Here is a 23,182-nt window from a genome sequence, read left to right as displayed (position 1 = left end):
TTTCTGTCTGGGCACTTGTACCAGGATGAGTAACTTCAGTTTTAATTACAACCTAAAGATACTTTGCAGCAAAATTAATCCTAGGATTTGTATTGAGAATAGAGAAAAGCACATTTATTACTAAATCCCACTAGAAACTAACGCTGCTTGAGACTCAGGACAGCAAGTCTGCTAAAGTTTTATTACATAAAGGTGGAGTTTTTTTCACCCTTGAAATTTCCAACAGCAATATTCAGAAAAAAAACCCTGAAATTAAAGAAAACCTAGCTTCTGGAGCACCTAGGTGAAGAATGACATATTAGATTGGCTTATTATTAGGATGAATGTTATGTAAAATACACTTATTAGGTACTGGAATGTCTTCCACATTTCCAAGTTGTAAAGAGCATTAAACACAACCACATCTGTATATAAATAAAATTTTAGTTTTACTTTTATACATAAGCAGCCACTACAGTTATTAATTAGCAGTTGCACAACCATGAAAATACTTCCTGTGTTCTTCCTGTGTTAAATTGTGACTCAAAAAAAACCAAACCAGCAAAAACCCCAATAAATCATGATGGAAGTTCTCAGATACATTAAAATCTCTTCTTCAAAAGATCATCTATAACTGAAGTTTAACCAATGCATGGAAATTAAGACTCCATTAATTCAATCTCCCTGCTAGCTATATCAAATGATATTTTGAGGCTTCTGCCAGACACACAAAATAAAACCAAGCCATCAAACTTCAGAAGCAAAGAAAAGGCACAGAGAGCACAAAGGAAAGAGATCTGATGAGGCTCCCCTGGTTGACCATAAGGATGCAAGAGGCTGGGACACATGTAAGTCCTCTGATATAAATAATTGCCCAAAAAGTGTTTCTAATCTTCACAGCTGCAAACCAAAATCAATGACACAATGAAATCAGGGTACTGCAATGATGCACACACAATCCCAATTTGATATGGTATTTGTGTGACTGAAACAGAAACCAAGTTTATGGTATCTTAATATCTCATTTTAAGATCTATCTTACAAAGATTAGTGCACTTTTTACAGAGTGAAGAGAAACCCACACCTGCTTTACAAGCCGTCTGCACTTCAATCTACTGTGGCTTGGATTTTTTTTGAATGGAAATGTAAAAGCATCAGATCTTACAGGAAACAGGATTACAGTGAGTACAAGCAGATAACATGTCTGGAAACCTGTTCTCTACAGTCTGAAGAACTTACAGACTGCTTATTCACCTAAGAACAGACCCCATCTCTGGTACACACCATCTCAAGTTCTAACTGCTGACTTCTAGATGAAATATTTTATCCTGTTTCCAAATCACCCAGATTAAAAGAGCTGACATAAAGCTCACAGGAAGAAAAAAAAAAAAACCCTCTGAATTTTGAAAAGTTACTATGTTGTGGTACAAATGGAAAAAGCACACGTGCTTTTTTCTATAAAGTTTCTCAATCAATCTCAAAGTGAAAACATCGAGCTGTTCCTGCAGCAAGGCATCAACCAAAATTGACAGAAAACGTAATAGAGTTCCTACTTGCACTCCACCCCAGTGTCTGCTGGTATCAATACAACCTGCCAGAACACTTTGATGTAGTGTGTTTTGTTAACAAGGAAAATTTCCAAACACAGCTGTCAAAAGGTTTTCTGCATGCAGCAGTACACTTTGCCATGAGTGGAAGATTCTTCTTGTTTAAGATGGTTTGAATATTACAAACTTGCATTCTTTGATCTTAATACTAAAAATAAGTAGAAAGAAACATCAGTGTTATATCTTATGTACTATTTAACGCAGCTTTCATTTTTTTCAGTTGGCATCAATGTAGTTCTGGTAAATCTGCAAAATAACAAAGCTATGTGTTGGTTTAGCTTCAGATGCAAGATCTGTCACTGAAAAGCTCATTTCAATAAGTGGTAGTACCCATAATTTGCACTGTTTTATACAACCTTCAGCTATGGATGTCTGGTATTTTCTCATACCATAGAATGGCCTGGGTTGAAAGGGACAGTAAAAATCATCTGGTTCCAACCCCTCTGCCATGGGCCGGGACAGCTTTCACAGGTTGCTCAAAGCCCTGTCCCACCTGGCCTTGAACACTTCATGCCACAGGTTCTCTGGGCAGCTGACTCCAGTGTCTCCCCACCCTCACATAGAAAAAAATTCTTCCTCGTATCTCATCTAAACCTAATCTCTTTTAGTTTAAAGCCATTCCCACTTGTCCTATCACTACCTGCCCTTGTCAAAGTCTCTCTCAGCTCTCTTGTAGACCCCTTTAGCAGGGAAGGCTGCTGTGAGGTCTCTCCAAACACTTCTTCAGGTTGAACAGCCCAATTCTCTCAGCATGTCTTCATAGGAGGGGTGCTCCAGCCAACTGATCATCTTCATCGGATATATTTCATCTTTGGGAGCAACGGAACAGTAAGTTTTCTATATTCCCTCACCCTAACTGAACAGCCATGGTACTGCTTCTGATTCCATTTAAATTCATCCTTATTTATTAGTTGCATTCTTTTGTCTTGCTTTCTTTTGTAATTTACTTTGCCACTGAATTTTTCAATTTTTCTTATGTTGATACACACTACAACCTGCACTAAGTGTCAGTCGTGTACTGACATCAGAGTTACAAATAAAATGCTCCAGGAAAGAAAGAGGGAAGGAGACACACTGCTCAAACTACTTTGAAGATCCAGACGAGTACTAAAATATCTTCAGTTTATAGGTTACTATTTTAACCAATCTAAAATCACTGTGTCTAAAATAGTATATTTTACACTGCATAAAACACACAAAAAAATCTGTAACATATTCAGAGAACTTTAGGACTTATTATAACTTTTATTATGTAAGTAAGACAAATTTGAAGTGAGGATCTGGATAAGAGAAGAATAATATTTTGGTTTATAATATTTCTCACTGATTTTATAAATTTTGTTTCTGAACACTGAGTGCCACAGAATCTGAAAACCAGTGTTTGTAATTCTACTGTCATTCATTCTTGGGAAACATGAGCCTGACTGACCTGGGCTGCTGGTAACTCAATTCAGTATTTTTCCAGCAGACCATTGTTGGTTCATCTGTACATAAGAACAGAAAGTATGAGATCACTACGTCTTCTAAAATGTACAGAGTGTACCAAGAGAGGGAACCACAGAGGAAATATAAACATTCAAAGGTTGCTTTTTTAAAAACTTTTTTAAAAATTCTGAAATTCAGAAGCACAACCATATTTTAAAGAGTTTAAAAAAATTATACTACATCCCCAATATATATAAAGCAGCAGCTAATTTTCAACTGAAAGGAAAAGCAAATCCTCAGGGAAACTGCACAAATACTTCAAAGGGTCAAAACACTTATCAAAATTCTTGTCATCAGCGAGCAGAACTGTTTTCTCTGCAGACAACTTGTTTATTATACCCCGACCTTTCCTGGAGGATGCCAGGACAACTCTGCAAGCTGGAGGCAGAGCAAGAAGTCAGAATTTCAATATTTAATGCAAAATGCACCAGCACAACAGGATAGTCAGTATCCTGCAGATTTAGCAAGGAAAAATATGAAAGGCAAGAATAAGAGACACAGCAGCAACATTGTTGAAAAAGGTTTTAGAATTAAATATGAAAATAGGTCCCAAGAGCCACTTTGGACTTTACTAAAGCTGATTTTTTTCTCTAAGAAACTACCCTGCGATTGTGGGTGAAAATGCAAAACGCTATGACAGAGAAATCACTGAGAGGGGTCCAGTGATTCACCAGAGCTGGAGCAGGCAGGCTGTGCCTGGTACTTCCAACAGTGCTCAGGGGCCAAGGAGGATCTGCCTGGAAAATACAGATTGTGACTGGAACTGCTTAGGCTTAATCCTGTTTTAAGAGGATTTCTGCAGGAGCAGAGTGGTGCCCAGCCCAGTCCTTAGAACCTGGCTTACGTCCCTCCACACCACCAGCTGTCGCTCAGACACCCAGGAGAGAGACACCTTTCCAAATGGAGACACAGGCAGAGGGTGTTGCAATGGACACACAAACTTTCCTGCAGCTTTCCCCTCCCAGCACCCCAGGATGAACTTCATGTGTCTCCTTGAGTCTCAACCCCCAAGCAAATATGCCTTGAAACCAGAAGTAATGTAGAATTATCAGGGTTTTTTTGTCAAAGAATGTCGGAATCACCCCCAGATTGGGGTGACTCCGGGTGGTGGTAAAGTCTCTCCTCTAACCCGTGCCTTCAAAGAAAGACTCAGTAGTCTTCAGTCGTCTGGTCTCAAGGCAGTTTATTGCATGTTGTCTCAAGGCACACAGGCTCCCTGGCATTCTCTCTGACTCCTCCTTCTGCATCTCTCTCCGTCTCTCTCTCCCAAGGGGCTGGTGCCATCTTTTATATCACACATTACGTATTAAATGTTTATAGTTTTTCCTTAATGCCTATCACCTATATTGAACAGTGACTTTCTACTCTAAACCAATCTGTGAGTGCCAACATCATTAAGAACACGAAGGATAGGAAGGAGAAAGGAGGACAGGGCACGCCCAAATCCCTCCATCTTAGAACTTCTGACCCCCATGTACAAAACTCAGACCCCTCTGTACAAGGCCTAAAACCCCCCTGTACAGCACTCAAAAATCCTTCCTTTCACTTTGTGACTACTTCTATTATAATATCTTTTGTGATTTCTTGTTCTTCCTGCAAAGTTGGTAAATTGTTCCATGGATCAAATTCAAAACCACAGGGGTTTCTGGCTGCCTCAGAGGCTTCTGACCTGGACCTGGAACATCCAAGAGTGTCTGAGGGACACCTTGGGTTCCAACAAAAGAAAACCACAAATCATCCCCCATTTTTTTCCCCAAAGGAAGCCTGTGGTCCCCAGACAATTTAAAAACCATAATATGATTGCTTTTCCATGTTTTAGTCTTAAAATTATGACCACATGCCATTTGGCTGCACAGCTGAAACCCCACACAGTAATTCAACAGCCACGCTGGGTGCCAGCTTCAGGTCTGGCCACGAGAGAAGGTGGGGAAATGTGAGAGCTCTGCAACTCCAGCAAGGGTATTCTTAGAAATTCATCTCTTTGGGGCTCCCCAAAGTACAGGGATAATCAGTACAGGGAGATAACAGAATTAAATCACTTCACAGAGGAGATTAAACTGAAGATGGATTCTTTCCTGTTACAGAGTAAACCCATGGAGACCAGTCTCCTACATTTACCCCTTGCCAGGTGCCCAAATCTCAAAATTTCAATTAGTTTCAAAGGTACCAGATGGGTTTTTTAACTCTCTACAGGCTAATACACATAACAAAAGGGAGGACTGGAGATAAACACTCTGTAATGTTATATTTTAAAATCTTTAATTACAGAAAAGGTTTTTTCCTAGCTCACAATTTATCTTTAATGATTTTTTTAGGAACTAGATGATTTTTAAGGTCTGTTCCAATGCAAACCATTCTACAATTTAGTATTTCAATCCAGTTAGAACTATCTCCAAGGGCACAGTCCATTTTGGCAGAATTGCTCATTATTATGTCTTCTTTTTGTAAAATGTCAGTATAAATACACAGTGTCCAGTTACAGTATTTCTAATGAAGTGTTTATATATTGCAAAACCCTTCAGTCTATACACTGCCAAAGCCTTTGGTGTATTTCTTGTCTGTCACTACCAGTCTTTCATAATATTTTAATTTAATTAAATCAACTAAGTCTCCTTAGAACAAATGAAGAGAGGTCAGAAAACCATCAGGTTTTTCATTTACATACTCGGTATCTATTTTTGATGTTAAACAAAATATATTTAAAAGATGAAGTTGCTATAGAGCCATAGATGGCAAAAAATACATCAAAATGCTAAATAAAACTTAATTGCTTTTAGAAATTGCTAGGCAAATGATTGAACTCAAACCCCAACAATTAATATGTTCTAAATATACACACACACTCAACATAAAAATAAGCAAATACTGGGCAAAAAATGTTTTATGGATATTACAGTGGCATCCTCGGGGAGAGTACTCTAGGATAACCCTGCTTGAGCAGGGAGATTGGACCACTGTGGTCCTTTCCAACCATACCCATACTGTGATCCCTTAGGAAAGGGAGACAAGTGGCAGCCAAAAGGATGATTCTCAGAGGCCATTTTCATAGAGAATCTAATGTTTTATGCATTATTTAGGATTGCCACATCTGACAATACTTTCATAAGAAGAATTTTTTTGCTTGCTCTGAATGGAACCATTTGTCAATGTGTCACAAAAAAAAAAAAAAAAAAAGTAGAGTGGCTTCTCTTCCCAGAAACCAATGCTGGTGATTAGACACATATTTCTTCCTAACAACTTGCTGAGAGGCTAAATTCAATACCACAGACCACACTGGGGGAGTTAAAGGATCAGTTAAAACTCCTTAGAAGAGGTCCCCTTCAAACTCCTGAGCTACATCTTTCTCCTTTTAGTACTGCAGCTAACTAAGAATGCTAATAAATTATGCTGTATGATTTGAGTTTTGAGATTAATATTTTAAAGCAAAATTAAAACCAAACCCAACTATGAAGCACACAGGCAATGCTTGCTTAAAGTTTCAATGGCTCTATTTGATAAATTAAATGCTAAAAATATATGTTTTTTTTTTAAATTTACTTCTTTCTCCCCCATCCCCAGAAATACAATATATAGGATCTTGGTTTAAGGGCCTGTCTTCACAAGCACTGAAACCGATGATTTATTTGTTAATGCTTCAAAGGTGTTTAATGTGTTTTTGTTTTCCCCCAACTGGCAAATCATCCTTACCCTTGTTTGAGAATAGAAAGAAAAGTACAGAAATCCCATGTTTGCACACACCACTGGCATTCACTCAACTTTTCTGCCCAAATCTTGTGGTGGGAGCTGCCAAGGCAGGGTCAAACTGGGGAACCTGTGACAGGACTAGCACAGTAACTGTGTATTTCTAACCCCAGCATCTAGTAATGGGGTTCCAGTAAATGACAGTTAACGTTTTGCAGGTTTAAGTGGTCCCAGAATCACCCAAGGCATCCAGACTCCTGCTGGAGCTCTGACTTTTCCACAGTATCCCCTCTCTGAGACAGGAAAATGATTATAATCTGGTCAAGCACCTCTCATTCACTGTCTCGACAGCTGGAGACAGCTGAAAAAGATACTGAAAATCAGCCAGCTAGCCTGCAGGGTAGTTTTTGATGTCTGTTTTATTTCTCTTTGTAAGGAGCATAGCTAGTCAAATTCTAACAGCTGGTTAGTTTTTCAGCTGTGACAATAAATGTATTAACTGCTGCCCTTGCCCCACTGCCCAGCTGGCAGCTTCCTGCTCAGCCCAGCTGCCCTCTCTGAAACTGATATCAGCTCTTACCTGGAGAGATGATCTTTAGGGATGCTGACTTAGCAGGAGGAGGCAGACAGTGAATTAGTACCATCAACAACCCCAGGAGGAAGACTAACTCAAGTGGTTACTCAATTTTATGGGATGACAGGGAATAAAAAAGATTTCCACATATGTCTACAATGTCAGACAAAACACGAATGTGTTTTACTGCAACAAGTGAGATAATGAAGAGGTACAGCCTCAGAGCTATTAGTTTGAGAACATCAATTTTGTCTATTTGCCTATTCATATGCAGTGTCAGCATTAATATATGCTGATTTCCTGGCCACTTCAGTGATGCCAGTGCAGGAGATGCATCCATTGTATTGGAGACACATGCATGTCATCATCTGTCTGGAATGAGAGCAGGAAAATCAGATAGCTGTGGCTAACTGTTCATCATTTGGGAAACTACCAGCACAGCCCACAAAAGATGCTAATATGAAACAAATTTTAAAACAAGATCCCTGCTTTTCTCCATGAAGTTCATCAGGTCCTTCAAAGGCAATGTTTATAGCTACATTTTCCAAGAAGAAAAGTTACTCTCGTCCAATTTTTGCCTTTTATCTTTATAAGGAAACACACCCAGAGACCTCTAAAGCTGACAGTGGTCACTGTCTCTTTACTGTACTTTCAGGCAAAAGAGTAAAATGTTCCAATGTTATCCAGTGGACTGATCTTCACCAAGGTGACCACCCAACAGACAATTTCTCTTGAAATTGGACAGAACAGAAACAGAGACTGAAGAGCACTATTAATGTAAAAGCAGAAGGTGAGCAGGAGGTACATGAAGTACAAAGTTTCCAGTACCTGCCTGTGCTATGGCCTCTGCCAGGACAATTCCCCACCTCCCTGAAGGGTCAGTCAGCAGTGGTGAACACAGTGATGGCAAGAGAGCTCTGTCTGCTCCATGTTCAAGTCATTCTACATGAAAGTCCACTAAATATTCTCTGTGGTGAAAGGTATCTGCTCATGATTAGGTCAGAGTAGTGATGGCTCCTGGGGAACACTTACATGAGACGACACTACAGTGAACGGAAACAGCAGACATAGAACAGGAGGAGCCAAGACCCAGGTGGAGACCAAAATGCCAGAGAGAACCAAAGCAAAGAGGACACAATCTCATCTGCCTCTGGAGAGCAGCAAAGGCCAGTGAAACTGCCTTTGGGAAGACCATGCTTTACTGAATGCATTGAAGCCTGACAGCTGCTGAGATTAAAAATAAATCAGCTCCTCCATGGGCTCCAAAAACAACCAGATAGCATCGTATACTTCTTTTGTGGTCTGATACATGGTTTTTGGACATCTAGATCTAGTGATATTATGTCTATTGACACTTAAAATAATCAGATTGTCTTATTTTTACAAAACAGTCCATCCAGACTGTTGGGCTGCTTTGTTTACATCAAATTCCTCTAACATTGCTCTGTGGAAAAGGATTGCATTTCTTTAGGATTTTACAGGCAGGATTCGTACAACCCTTTCCTTATGGCTGCCTGCCCCATGACACTTCTCACTTTACTGGTGCTCTTAGGGGGTATCAAAGCTTGTGGAACTGGCACTCTGTGGCAAACCAACAGATCACTAAGCTCACATTTACATGCGCACGTGGAGAAAGGGAGAGACAATTAGTCAGGCATTACATGATCTGAAATATCAATATGACACAAGTAAAGTGTTTAAATGTAATTTTCAGTGTCACCATCTAAAACTGCACTAAAACTGCACTTGTTACCATAATAGTTTCCCATAAAAGTTATCTGAGCACAGCACAGACCTACATGTCTCCCACAACACACTAATGAATAAACTAAAAAATTTGTGCTTCCCATTACTTTATATACTAAGGTTTAATTAATCAATTCCAAAGGCTAAAAAAGCAAGAGGGAATAGAACACAACAGAGCAATGCCAGAGATAATAAGTATTAGCATGGACTACTTTTAATCAGGTCCCCAAAGAGAACTGAAAATAACAGGAAATGAAAGTAATGAATGGAATTTCACAGTTCTGCCATCCATGTGATAAGTTAAGACAGAATAAAAGAAGGTGGTATTAGAATGAAATTCCCTGCTGTAGCAAGTGTTGTAACTCAGTGCTACTGACAGTCAAAAGCCTTACAAAACCAAACCCAAAGAAAAAACATCCTAAGCAAAGCAAGAAAAAACGAACTCCTGCTTCTGAGAGGCAGATTCACTGGGCAGGAAAATAATTAAGAATTTTGGAAGAATCTATGAGAAACACCATTTATCTCTGTTCTTGTCCTCTCTACCATGCCTTTTAATACTAGAAGACAAACTAACTATGTAAGTTTAAAGCTTATTTTAGAACTTCACATTTCACATTAAGATTGCTTGCTGCTTTAAAACCACTGTAGCCATGGCATTTGGCACTTTTGATATACTTTAGTCAGTACATCCCTCTGTAAGGCTCTGCTTCCAGTTCTACATTACTTTTCCAACATTCAACTTTTAGATTATCCTTTTTTTTTTCTCCTGAGGATTTTCTATAAATCCCTGCTCCACCCTGATTACTTAATTAACTTCTGACTTCAGTTAGTTTCTATCCCACATCCAATTTCCTTTACTAATAACTGATGTTCAAGTTCCACTAAATTGTTCTTTTGCTTTATCAGTTGCATTTTCCAAGAAATGTTATTAACTTCCTCTGTCTGTAAACTTGCTATGAGGAGGTGACTAGGTAACATAGAAATAGGAATAGGATGGAGAATTGGTGAACTTCCCTATTTCTTGTTCTTCTGCTTGATGCTTTTTTTGTTTTTTTTTTGGCTGCTCTGTTCTTTTCTGGTACCACAACTCTCTTCTTGCTCTTCCAGTCAATTCCAAATATTCAATTCAGATTCCTAGATATTCTTTCTTTCACTGCCAGTCACTGGAGATCAAACTGTCTCCACACATCCTCAAGTGAAGGCAGCGAGATCAGTTTGTCTGGTGGAAATCCTGCAACAGCAGTCTCCTCCAATTCAGACTAAGATTCATAACCCAGTCAAGGGTATTATTGTACTGAAACATTGTGAAAACAATGGTTTCTCTATCAGAAGGGCTGTATCAGTTTTTCAAAAAAGCCACTACTGATCTCTGGACAGGACAAAATCCCAGTATTTCATCTTTTCAGTTTGGTGAGGACTTAAAAGAACAGGTAAAGATTCAAAGCATCAAAGTTGGCAAGTGACAGCTACATGTAATTTCTCTGCCACTAATTTCCACTTTCCCACTTCCTAGCACTAATTTTTCAACACCCTAAATAATCCTAATCTCAGTCTCAGTCATTTAAAATATATCTGTATCACTCTTGTCTGTACAGTTCATATTCATTCCTTAACATCAGACAGTAAATCTAAAAAGTGGATTTAATCTTTTTCTCCTTTGAACTCAATTAGCTCGTATTACCTTCTCGTGTCACAAAAATATTTTATGTGGGTTCACAGTCATTCAGGTTAAAGTCTTTCAAAGCATCTAGTCACATTTATTGTGCTTGATGCTGCATGTGGTGCCATTAAATGCTTGAAACATAGAATCAAAATCATTACACTAACGGCATGGCACCATTATTAAAAATAACAGGCTGACAAGTTGCAAAGGTCTGTTTCAAGCCGTTTTGTAGCTCCCAGTCATTGCAAGGAGCCTACGTCAAAGGCTTGCTGACTGACAGTCAATTATTTCTCCTTCTAATACAGCTGCTGGATCAACAGTGGTTTCACATACTGGACAGCTTGTCACAGGACCTGCAGCTGTGATATTCATCAGATATTAACATTAACTTAACAAATGCTGTAAATTACACTTGCATATGGATTTGTGGGTATGTGTATCAATCTAAACATGTACAATATAGAGACACCACTGTTGTTGGGGGAAACCTCTCTTCAGTATCTGCTGTCACAGAAGCTGTGACAGCTGTGTGAAACTCTACTGAAATGGCCTTCTGGTTCACTGAAAGGGACAGCTTCCCTAGATTAAAAAAACTTAAAAGTAGTCTTTTTCAGACTACTGTTGTGGAAGACATAATCTGTTTTGACAAATGCTTTAAGAAAAATATAAATGTCTTCTTCTTCCAGTCTGCTTCAATCATCTTGTTTCTCCTTACCCACACATTGCTGTGTCATAAAAATCCATTTGTTCTGGGATCAGATAAACATTTATTTTACTCACGGTCAGTCACTAAGGCCTTGATCCTTACTCACAGCCAATAGAAAGACTTGTGGTCGCTTCAACAGGGACTGATTGAGCATTAAAATCCTGTAACTGTCATTAAAACTGTTGCAGAGACAATAAGTGAATACGAATGCAGGGAATCCCTCCAGCCTGCAAACTGAAACACCTGCACCACTGTATAAATCCTTTCTATTAACACCATTCAGATTCAGGGACTGAAAGCTGGTTCTCTTTCTAAAAATCAATGATACAAAAAAAGTTTCTTTTCCCAGCAAATGACACATTTTCTTATGCACAGTTTCGTCCTTCAATGCTTACTAACCACATAAAAATAAAATTGAAGTCAATATTTTAAAGAAGTACTTACATGCAATTTACATCCCCCCATCTTTATACATTTATAGAAGATACATTTATTCAGTATAATCCTGGCAATTTAACAATAAAGGGCCATCCCTATTTTTCTCAAAATGATATTAGTTTCAGGCGCTAGGCTAGAGGAAGTTATGCATTGTATTTATCAGATTCTGAGTCTGAATGTTATGCTTTTGCTCTGTGTTTAATTAACACTATATTTTATTTGTTCACTTTTTATAAGTGAATCAAGCTCATTGCTGTTTGCATTATCACAGAAAACCAATGGCTAAAAGATGATTGAATTCATTAATTAAGGTAAGGTCAAGAAAATTTTTTACTGCATAGCAGGCAAATGAAAAAAAAAACCAAACCCACAAAGAAACAAAAAAATGACACATAATGTAATACAGGTCTGATTTTTACCTGAGGAAATAACACTACTCCATGTTTTCTGTGATAAGAATTTCTATTACCACTTATTCAACTGTGTTCTACCAAACTCTGAACTTCATCAGTAATCTCTTTATTATTACTTCAAGCAACAAGTACTTTTACACAGCTGTTGTTCATCTTACAGGTGAGCTACTTACAAGAAACCAATGATGCTGACAAGGCACAGCACAATACAGCTTAATTCCCACATATGCACTAAAAAATTCTGATCCAGGACAATTTGAATACATAATAAAGAAAAGTTGAAGACTAAAAAAAAAAGACAAACGTTACTTCAAAAATTCAGGAAAGCCAGATTAGTCAAGATTCGTATTTTTAAAGAAAAAATAATTTTGTTCCATAATCTTTTTGCAGTATTAAATTACAACAATTCCTCACTACAGTAAATATCTTGAAGAAGGAAAGAAGTTTTCCACCCAATTACTTAACAATCCAATAGAGCTGAAAAAGGCTTAAAGACATTTGTTACTTTGGTAGAACAGAAAATGTGAAGTACCAAACATTTCTTCTAAAGTACTTAAAATACATTATCACAATCAATGCACTAATACTCATGGCCACACTTAAGATATTCCTTGGAGGATTTTGTAAACCAGATTATCAGATAATAAAGGACCTGACATTGAGTAGTCAAATAAGCTTTTCTTAACAGTAATGGGATTTTAATGAATACAATGAAAATAATATAATAAAGGACGAAGTGAAATAAGCATGAAGATATTACTATTTCAAGTAATAGAACAAAAAGGGTCAGAAAAAAAACCCCACACTTCTGGAACCCTGCTGAAGACAATATGTATACCTTTTGTTCCTGTACCAGCACACAGAGTTTCACTAATCACCTTGAAAAAAGCTTCTGCATATTAACAACATGCAGAGGGAAAGTACATTGCTATTTTTCTTTTATAAATTATCAATGAGAACAATGATGGTACAGTTTTATAAAGCATTTAAGAAAATTTGGTTTCTGTCCCAATTCCAGCAAAACATTTGGTCAAAGGTTTTAAATGTTTTTTGTAATCCCTCACTGCTCTTGATGGCTTTAGTGAAAGAATCAGGATTTCAAACTTTTTTTTTTTTATTCCTGCCCTTTTTTTTTCCCTTTTTTCTTTTCTGTATTCCCAGCTGTAGACTGGAATAATATAGCATGGAGTATCTTGCAAGAATTGTCACATAAGAAGTACCATATTTGTTTTTCCAGTGCAATGAAGATCATGTCTGGGACACAGTATGTTCTGGATAGATATGGCATACTGGTTTGGTTTTTTTGACACTTCTGAAAGATAATGTCAGTGAAAAGTAAGTACTTGTGGTAATGTGCACAATTGCCTTTTCAGTACCAGAGAGACCTTGAACTCAAAAACCACCAAAATAAACTATCTTTAGGTCTATTATGAGTAATCTTGACACATTACATTACATATTTGGAAATATGAGAGCAACACACAGGCCCAAGTCAAAGTGATCAGGGTAAATAAAAAAATTGAGATGACTGCCCTTTCTCAGTCCTGCCTCTTTCAGGAAGGCAGATTTCCAAAGGGTATCTTCAAGGGCCAGCAATCTGAGGCCAAATTTTCTTTGATGTGTGGGTGAATGCAGGGATAGAATATAGAAGGCCAGGCTCCCTTCTCCTCCCTAAGAGGCAAGCATGAAGAACCACCTCTGCTGCAGCTGTGATCTCTGTGGAGAGCACCAGGTCTTTTTCTAATAATCTGAAGTACCTAAGACATGTTTAGTCAATTCATGACCAATTAACAACAAACCAATCTGTGTCACAAACAAAATTTACTCATAAGTAGGCTTTTGTGAACTTGTACTACTCATGAAAATCTCAAATGCCAGTAAGCCTTAACCATACAACAGGCTGAATATTCAAATGACATATTTAAGCCTTCAAAGACCAGCCCAAAAGCTATTATCCATTAAAACAATGCTGACAAAGTTAAGCAAAACTCAATTAATTTACAAAGGGAATTCTGGGTAAAAAATAAAGAAAACTGTTCATTTATGGCCTCAGTAGAACACTGTGGCATGATTTGAAACAACATGGCTGAAAGACTGGAAGTTCTAATGCCTGTTAGAAAATGTTCATTTGAAAGGAATTAAATTCAAAATGATACATTTTTAAATCTTTGTTCCAGTAGATTCCATTACCTACAGAGGTTGCTGTATGACATGAAATGGCCAACCTGAAAGGTCAGCTGGAAAGACTGTCAGAGTTGCTGCACCACCAACCACAATTTGTGGGATGTATTTAAAACACATGAGCCTCTCCACAGCTCAGAATTGAATCAAGACATTTACATTAATGGGCCTTTGAATTTTCTTATACTACACAGAAATTGCACAACATGAGCACCATTACAAGATATATAGCATATGGATACCATTAAAGCTCAATTATAAGGAATACTTCCTCATTTATTTCTCTAAGCACTACTCCAAGGAATGTAGCAGCAGCTTCACAGATGTCAAGTGGAAGTAGCAGCCTTTCATTTAATTTGCTGAAAGATTGTTCCCTCCTATTAACTAATTTCCTCCTAAAGATGTGTCACTGTTATAACAATAAAAACGTCATTTTAACATGAAGTTTAAACCAGTGAAGGCAAATTGCTGGAACAAACTACTTAGCTGTCTTGCTAACCTCTTTTTATTTCCTTCTCAATAGGTCTCAAACTAGCCCATCATTGTACAAGTCTCATTTTGTCTTTACCCTCTGCTATATGGATTCCTACAGCAACATGCATGCATTTTACTACTGCTTGTTTAATATAAAACAACAGACTATTCTGGAAGCTTTTTAAAATTATATCCAGTCATACCACATCCTCTAAGCCAGATCTACTCAGTTAGGCTATGGTGTGCTACAGTGTCAAGGTCTGCTCATTAAAAAGAAGGAAACACAAGGACACTCAGTTTTTTATGTGAGATTAGAGCGAGAACACCACATATTTTGGATGCTGGCTAGGTGCATCCACCTAACTCAACACGTAAAAGAGAGTCCACATCTACCTATTGGATAAGAAGTCAGGCTGAATGTTTTCTGCAACATAAAGATAGGTTAGTGAGCTCCTACTCTTCCCTGTGCTTACAAAAGTCAGTCTGTAGTGAGCTAAAAGTCAGTCAAGGCAGAACACAATCACCAAAGTGTTGCTCACTGGGTTATTCATTTTTAAGGTTGACTTGCCAGGCATTAATTCTCTACTTGCTTTACTACTTACTTGCTACTATAATAATTCCAAAATTATATGGCAATATTAGGGGCAAAAACCCAGCAGAGTCAGCCTACACAGCATCAAATTTGCCCTGCACTCTTCAACATCTTCATAAATGACTTGGACAGAGATCTGGAAGGGATACTAAGCAAATTTACAGATGATACAAAACTGGGAGGAGCTATTGCCTCCCTTGAGGAGACAGAGGCCCAGCAGAAAGACCTTGACAAATTAGAGGGTTGGGCAATCACCAACCATACGCAGTTCCAGAAGGGAAAGTACTGGACTCTGTACGAGGGATGGGGCAACCCTGGATGTTTGGACAGACTGGAAAATGTTATCCTGGAAAGCAGTGCTGGAAATGGACCTGGGGGTTCTGGTCAATGGCAAGTGGAACATGAGTCAGCAGTGCCCTGGCAGCCAACCCTGTTGGCCTGTTGCCTGATGCAACCCCTGGGGTGTTTCAGGCACAGCATCACCAGCCAGGCAAGGGAGGGGATTGTCCCGCTCTGCTCTGAGCTGGGGCGGCCTCACCTCGAGTGCTGGGGGCAGTTTGGGTGCCACAACATAAAAAAGACATTGAGCCATTCAAGTGTGTCCAAAGGAGGGCAATGAGGATGGTGAAGGGCCTTGAGGGGAAGCCACATGAGGAGTGGCTGAGGTCACTTGGTCTGTTCAGCCTAGAGAAGAGGAGACTGAAGGGACATCTCACCACAGTCTTCAGCTTTATTGTGGGGGGAAGAGGAGGGGCAGATACAGATCTCTTCCCTGTGGTGACCAGTGACAGGACTCAAGGGAATAATGGCCTGACAGAAAAATGCAAGTTTTGCAGTTAAGATTCCATACCTTTTAATGTTGTGAGGAAAAACTTCAGATAGCTACAAAAAGCCTTGAGGCATTCATATACATGACTGAATTTGGAGGAGCTTTTGGACATAAGTACCCATGTCAGTTCTGCAACCACCAATTTTCTCAGCACATCTGAATGAGACACAGCACTGGATATAATTTAGGGTTTTATTTTATCCTACATATCTATGAACTAATTCTTTAATGTGGACTCTTTGTCAGTTGTAATATCTTGTAGTACATGAAAGCACAGAAAAAAGGTGCAGCTGATCTAAGTGAAAGATACAGTGTGATCAAACTGATTTACAGTGCTGGACTGCCTAATCCATCACAGAATGACTTCAAAGAATACATAAGACACTTAAAAATACTTCTTTCTCCAAAGAGCTGCATGTCATGTAACTACTTTTGTTTTGCCATGTGCAAACTGAGCTTTATTACTGCAAATGCTCATGAAAATTGTGTTACATTGGTAACTTCACAGAAAACAATTAGCAAATTTGAAAATAAAACAATTTAGAAACGTAGGATATTGACAAAATGGTTTGAAGCAGATTCAAGCCATTCAATTATTCACACAATTCAAATATGAATTATTTGCAATCATGTGTCTAAAGAGAAAGAAAGCCAAATTCACTATATTCTTTATTCATTTGATTTGTTCCAAAGTAATTTGCTCAATATAACTAATGCAATAAACTGCAGTGCTGCCCATTCGTTAATATTGAAGTGCAAGCTAGTTATTCAAACTTTTTTTTTGATATGAAGAACAAAATGGAATACTTCAGGGCCCTAAAAACACTGATATGCCACTGGCTGTGAAACACAAATCAATAACCAGCATAAGATGGTCACCACCACCATGCTTTATTCACAGTCATTAAGGTCAACCACAAACCTCAGACAATTTGCAAGTTCCATACTTAATGTCTGATTTTTTGTGATTGTTTAGTTTGTATGTTTGTTTTGTTTTTTGTTTTGTGTATCTGAGAGTTATGCATAAAGCAAAACTGACATGAGATCTGCATGAATGTTATTCTCTTCCAATAACCCAACAAAATTTCTGAGTAGGTCCTTTCTAAAATTCCAAGGCTGTTATTTGATTACAGCCTCAGTAACTCACTTCCCCCCTCCCCCTTGTACATTTTATTGTCATTATAGAGCAGTCAAATCTTTTAATTTCTGCTTAAAATATTTGATTTGGCTAGCTCTCTGCTCAGATTGAGCTGGATCAAATAAAAGATATAGATGGCTTTGCTTTATCTCAGTTATCCAAAACCAGGTTTGTGATCCCCACGTGGCTTGAGAACAAGCAGGTCAACAGTGCCAAACAAATATCCACTTTTAGGCACTTTTGTATTTACTCACAAAACACAGCAAAGCAAGTGGGGAAGACTGGGAGAGACACTTAAGAAGTTCAACTCCTGAGCTGAACTAACCTACTAATGAAGACACCCACATTGATTTCTTGATCTTAGTTATCCATAAGCCCTTAGGCATAACCTGCCCACTATTCACCTGTCAGTAATATCCGATTTGGATTCTCTAGCTAATACTTTTAAAGGAAGCAATAACCTCGGGAGGAAAAGCACATGTCTGAGAAGTGAGAAACCCAAGCCCACTGAATTCCTGGAGAATGTCTCAAGTACTAGGAGAAAAGCTCTTCTGGCAAATGTTGTCCATTTTCTGTTGAAATTTTGTCACAAAAGAAGTGAAAGGACAAGATTCACTGGACTGAAAACTCCTGGCTTTTGGTCTCCCAGAGCACCTTCTCTAATGCATTCCTAATGAAAACTTAAGAACAAAATTCCTAAAACAAGAGAGCAAATTCCCTAGAAGTGTTATGTAAATAAATCAGGTGGTTTTAACTATGTTCACTGACAGTGTAAGGATACTGAATAGGTTTAGACCATCGTCAGCATCTGAGCTACACAGATGCTTTGTGCTTCTTCCCAATCACTTGTTAAAAACAAGACTAAATATAAATCATACTGAGAAGATTACAATTCTTAATAGATTTTACTAGATCAGGTTTGATAGTTGCAAAACCATGCAGTCTGCTTAAGAGCATTTTCTCTTATCAGTTTTGCTGCTAGGATCCTGGTTGTAATTTCTGTTCAGTATAGTCTAATTTCCTAATAGACAAGAGGCTCTGAGCATGGGGTGACCCACAATAACCTTCATGCCTCATAAAGAAAGCAAGAAGGGCACAATTACTCTCCCCCTCAAGTCACCTTGTCATGCTAATTCAACACACCTAGGTAATTTCTATTTTCTCCTTGCATTTCTGAAAAACATACAGGATAGGTTATGAAAAATGCAGACTAGTATGACCATTACAGTAATTGCATTGGTTACATTTATTAATTTGTCAAAATTAAGTTAATAAGAGTTTTAGTAACATCATTATATTACTTTATTAGTTTTGAAAGTTATTATCATAAGAACTCTATTTAATTGGAAGCATCTCAATTTACAGAATACATTAAATTCTCAGTAGCATTTTAAGACACTTCAACATATGTAGGTCAATGACCAGTAATCACTGTTTCATACAACTGCTTCAGAAGAGATTTCAGGACAACACTGGAAAAGAATGATAGATGGTTCTAAAAATTACAACTGATCCTCAGTTCTGAAAGATAAAGCTGAACTTCAGCTTATGTTATTATGGTAAAAGGCCATATCCAACATCTATGCTGTTAAAATCATTCTGAAATGCTAAAGATTATAAAAATCTGAGCAAGGATTAGAGAACAGTTGTCTACCTTAAAACGGATGATGATAATTTGTGAGGACTGCCAAATTACTAAAATGCACTAACTGCACTCATGCCCAGCTGCACATTAATTACTAGATTAGAAAGTTATAATTAATTTTCTTAATATCACTACACTGCTTTTCTTCCTTGAGTTAATAAAAACAGATTGCAATCAATCTTTGTTAATTCATGCTGCAGAACATAACTGCCATAGCTATTTCCATACATGAAGAACACCACATGCACAGCTCTTGCACCAATACCCTGCCTAGAAGCTGAATCTTCTGACATTTTAATGAAGTGTTGTAATAAGGCCAATAAATTATAAATTATAATTTGGTGTAGTGTAGTTGGTATAAAAACCACAAAAGCTTAAAAATGAATTCTTAGAGAATCTTCTTAATGACAAAATTTAGAAGTGGATACCATGTACAAAGGTATTTTGAACAGGAAAACAGGGTTTACTCATAGGTGCATTGTTGAAAACCTTCACTGCTGAGACTTGTAAAATTCCTTTATTGACTGACTTTGTCATTAAAAATCATCAAAAGGGCTCCAGACTCTTGCATATATTTCAAGAAATTTTGAGAACTAGTAAAGGAAAACAACTTTATAGATATATAGGGTAAAGTTAATCAAACTTCTCATCAAGAGCATTCAATTATAAATACAGCAAAGATAATTAAAACAGCATTCAAAGAGCATATGTTCCCCTATCTGTGTCCATATCTGCGTTAGTAACAAAAGGTGTTTTTATAAGATGTAAGGGATTATTCATCTAAAGTCAATGCACCATTTTTTCATTTTTCATTAAGCCCAAAATTTGGCTTATTTCTCCACCCTCATTACTGCTTAAAATGTATATTTTTTCCCTCTCCTCACTTTCCTTCCTTTGTAAAAGATGAGTGTAGAAATATGAGAATTATGACATTGTGGCATCCAAAGTGTGGTGGCCTATTCTATTTTTATCTAATAGAAGTCTTCACATGGTCAACTTAAGTGTGAAAGAAAGGGAAGAGCAAATGTCAGCAACAAATAAAGGTTGACAATATTTGTTATTTGGGTGTTTGTGATTTTTAATGTTCATGAAGTCTTCTGGGGAATGGTAAAGAGAAAGTAATTTTGTATTTGTGAAAGACGAGATAAGAAAAGGCATTTTAAGAGAGTATATAGCTTTCAGCAGCAAAGGCAGGCACAAGCTTTTTATTACATATTTTTTTCTCACAAGCTTCCCTAGAGAAGCTCAATTGCCAATTTGCCCTTATGTTATAAATACATGTAAAAACATCTGTAAGTTTGTGTTGAGGTATACATACACACCTCCTCCACCCCCAGTGTATACCAAAATACACATAGGCTTGATTAGCACTCTTTACAGAATATTCAGATATTTCAGTATATTTAAGATCTTAAGGAACAATGTACTAGATGATACACTTCGACAACTAGGATTTATTGATCAACTCTTCCATAAATGATTGTACCTTAAAGCAGGCACAATCCTGCTTTACACAATACGCAGGTGAAAATTAGGTCATACGTGATACAAGCAATTAAAAGGGAAATGGTCTTTAACCAAGAGCAAAGATTAATGTGCCTACACTCAGGTGTCAGCATTCCCAGCACAGTCAGTATTAGCGAAGGAAAAGCCAGGCCCTGGGCACTTGATTTCAGGGCAGGATAAATGCTCCTCAGGCTGCTTCACAGTGCCTTCTGCAGTGCCCCACTCCAGCAGGAGCTTGTTCCTGCAACATGCAAATGTATCTCATCTGGAACTGAGCCTCATCCTGCACATCTTCACAAACAACTCCAACTCTCAAATGTAACTGGCAGTTCAACACTAAGGGTTCCCTTGCAACTCCTAGGCAACCGGAAGGTATGGCATACAAATAACTCCTGATTATCTGCCAATATCGAGGCGATAACAGCACTTATCCAGCTAAAGCAGGAGCACAAGCAACACCCTTAGCCATCTGCTCATTTATAAAATCCTGTTTTCAATAAATCCAATTTCAAAAACTTGCAGAGGAGCAAGAATGGTTTTCTCTCAGGAAGCAAACTGAGGATCTGATGCAACTTTCCCACCCACTGTCACTGTATTCCAGTGAGGGGCTGGTTACAACCAGACTGGCAGGAAATTGGATGTACATGCTTGGTACATGCCACCAATTGGCATATGAACTTCCTAGTCCTGATTTCTTCTAGGACAAGACACAAAACAGTTCAACCTGCTTATCCTCCCCCTTTCTGACACAGAAAACCTTTGTATCCTCTATATAAATAACATACCAAAAAAAGCAACTCCCCATTTTTTAAGCCATCAAGACAAAATCTCATGATAGTCAGGGAAGGTTTTGATACCCTGGGGAGTGTCTGCTGATGAGGGATAAGGCCTATGAAGTGGAGCCTCTGGTAGCCAGCTGGTTTCTGTGGGACTGTCTGGCAGCAGGCTAGTTTGGTTTTGTAAAAGAACATTACCTACTGTTAGCACCACAGAGATCTATAAAGTGTTTGTAATCGTACATTTTGTGCTGAGGAGTACCATAACTAATACTCACATAAGCTTTTACACAGATAAGTAATATGATAATTATGAACTTGCAAGTATCTATATTCATTTTACATTGCACTAATAAACTGTGGGGAAAGAGTGTTTAAACTTAGAATCTGGGACTAGAATCTTTCTTTTGGCTATAAAAAAAGCACTTAAACTGAGAAGGATATTTTGCAGTAATAATAATAAGTCCCAAATTCTTCCTGTGTTATTGCCAGAGGGCAGCCTCCCACACAAATTCTGCATTACAATATTGAATTGAAGCTGCTAGTTGAATAATAAAGCCTATCATTATGGGCTATCACCAAAATAATATTTTTCTTGGTTCTTTTTCTTTCTTGACAAAGAGCTACATTCCTTGAACTGTCTCATGAAATTTTTGTGATATTATTATAAATGAGATTTTTTTACATTGCTTAATGGTAAATCAGATACCACCACAGGTCAAATATACTGAATATTGAATATAAAGCACTAGTCATGCAATGTGGACCAGCTACTCATTTCAGCTGAGGTAAAAACACAGCAAGGAATTCCAGATGAGGCAAAGATGCGGCAAGGAATTTGTTTCCTGTGGTGTTCTAACATGTCCTAAAACATGGAAATTTCTGATTTTCTGTTATTTAACATGCACAACTATTTTTCCATGTTGGTTTACATTCAATCGACTCAAGAAATGTAAACTTGTTTATGAATCATGCAATGAACTGAAATGGCTGTGCTGAAAAAATGTACCCTTTGCTGAAATCATCCTTGTCACTAGTTACTTATAAATTAGGATGTAATTAATTTCCTCATCTCAAGATGTCAGTGCTTTCAATTAATTGTGCAAGGTCTTCTTTAGTCAATGGAAAGAGATAGGTATATCCAGACAGCAGATCATTCTATGTAAAACATATGTTTAACACAAAACAAATAATTTTTAGAGAGGCAAAGTTCAGCCAGGATTCTCTCTTTGCATCCAGTGCTAATACAAATCCACACTGAGATCCAAATGCCTGAAGGCAAAAGTCTGCTTTCCATTGGTCTGTTTTGCTGCAGGGGAAATCTCAGTGTTTAACTCAATATCCAAATCCTTTTTTGTTATTATTACCACTTTATTACATCAGTGGAGTCATCTGCCAAAACCACACATACAAAGCCTTTATAAAGTATGTCTGCTACTTTTAGCTTTTTTCTTAGGTAATTTTGATTTCTTCCTCTAAAATTATGCTAAAATTAGACAGAAGGGATATAATTAAAGATTTCATCTAAACATAGCTTCTGCATGATTCTACAATAACAAACTGTGCAGACAGTGTAAGCTTTTAATCTCTAAACTCTCTTTGAAAATAGGTTTATTTTTGCCAAATACAGTCAAATTTGAAGAATAACCTTTACTTAACTCTGCAAATCTCTGCAAATTCTGCAGGGTTTTTTTTTTTTTTTTTTAATTTTATACTTGAGTTAGCAAACCAGAAAAATTAAATTATCCA

The 23,182-nt window shown here is 37.6% G+C and overlaps 1 protein-coding gene across 1 annotated transcript in view; it reads right to left on the bottom strand.

Annotated features, from left to right (window-relative positions):
• Positions 1–23,182, bottom strand: part of MAN1A1 (mannosidase alpha class 1A member 1) — a 139,105-nt gene that overhangs the window by 30,240 nt on the left and 85,683 nt on the right. The window lies entirely within an intron of this gene.

Source organism: Vidua chalybeata, chromosome 3 (genome assembly GCF_026979565.1).
Source record: "Vidua chalybeata isolate OUT-0048 chromosome 3, bVidCha1 merged haplotype, whole genome shotgun sequence".
NCBI classification, from domain to species: Eukaryota; Metazoa; Chordata; class Aves; order Passeriformes; family Viduidae; genus Vidua; species Vidua chalybeata.
The sequence above is the reverse complement of the archived record's forward strand: the minus strand, read 5'-3'. Positions and strand labels throughout refer to the sequence as shown.